Source organism: Meriones unguiculatus, chromosome 14 (genome assembly GCF_030254825.1).
Source record: "Meriones unguiculatus strain TT.TT164.6M chromosome 14, Bangor_MerUng_6.1, whole genome shotgun sequence".
NCBI lineage: Eukaryota > Metazoa > Chordata > Mammalia > Rodentia > Muridae > Meriones > Meriones unguiculatus.
Genome location: NC_083361.1, coordinates 72679730 through 72681294, shown reverse-complemented (window position 1 = coordinate 72681294; position 1565 = coordinate 72679730).

Genomic DNA, 1565 nt, shown 5'->3' with positions numbered 1-1565 from the left:
TGTGTTGCCACCTGAAGCTATGTGTTCATGGTACCATGGAGGGTTGGGGCATACCAATACAAGTGGCTTGGACTGCCACCCCAGGTCATGATAATGTCAAGGTCCATGCTGCCACCGAGGGCCACGTATGTGTCTGAGTTGGGTTCTATGTTAATGTCCATACCCCATATTTCCACAAAAGGACACATGCACGTCCATGGTCTGTCCTACAGCCTGAAGCCATGTTGATTTGCATCAGCCTTATTGTCCCTGGGGGACAGATCGATGGGGTGGCCTGCGATGCTTCTGAGGGACTTGTCTGGGTCTGGTGGTCCTACTGCAATCTGGAAAATTGTGTCCTCGGTCTGTACTGTCATCAGAAACCACAAGGAAGCCCATGATCTGTGATCCTGCTGACTATAAAGAGCAAGAAAGCTACCTATGCAGTAGTATCAATGATTACAGACACATGGTTGAGAAAGAGAAACACAGGAGGATTATATGACCGCCCCTGTCACCACTTCAACCCACTGATGGCTCTTGGCAGAGGGCAAGGGCAATGATCCAGTTCTGTTTAAGGGGGAGGCCCACTGAGAGTCTGACCATGCTCCAGTGAGTGTATAGATAACATAAAATTGAACTTTTTTCCTTTTTTTTTTCTTTTTACAGTTTTTGTGGAGTAGGCACATGGGTCAGAGGGGACAGAGATGGAAGGACTAAGAAGTGAGTATGATTGAGGTCCCTGATGTGAAATTCCCAAAAGACAATAAAAATATATTAGAAAAAAAGCTACTTCCTGGCTTTCAGCCTTGAGTGTCTCTTCCCTTGATCATTTCTTGAAGCAACAGACGTTCAATTTATCAGATTAAACAAGATTTGTCTCCTATGACCTGTATTTCAACAGTATGTTGAATATAATAAATAATAATATAGTTGAGTTACTTAATGAAAAGAAAAAGGAAATTTTTCAAAAATTTCCACCAGAAAAGGGTAGATATTTGAGGGGAGGAACATGTTTTGTTTTGTTTTGTTTTGTTTTTTTGTACCATTTGTAGATAGTTTATTTTTTTCCAATAATTTTATTTTTCTCATTAGTTACATTTTGTTAATTCGGTATCCCAGCTGTATCCCTCATTCCCTCCCCAATCCCTCCCTCCCTCCCTCATCTCCTCCCTGCCCCTTTCCAAGTCCACTAATAGGGGAGGACCTCCTCCCCTTTCATATGACTCCCTTTTGTCAGGTATTTCCAGGACTGGCTGCAAAGTCCTCCTCTGTGGCCTAACAGTACTGCTCCTCCCTTGGGGGGTGGGAAGGTCAAAGAGCCAGTCATTAAGTTCATGTTAGAAATAGTCCTTGTTCCCCTTACTATGGGAAACCAATTGATTACTGAGCTATCACGGGTCACATCCGAGCAGAGGTTCTAGGTTTTATCCTCTCATGGACTTTGGTTGAGTGTCCATGGGGAGGAACATGTTAACGAACATGATTTTATTACTATTCAAAGTATTTATAAACAATAGGAAATTTGATTTCTTAAATGTTTATAATAATTTGTAAGTTAAAAAAAAACAAAATGGGATCTGGGC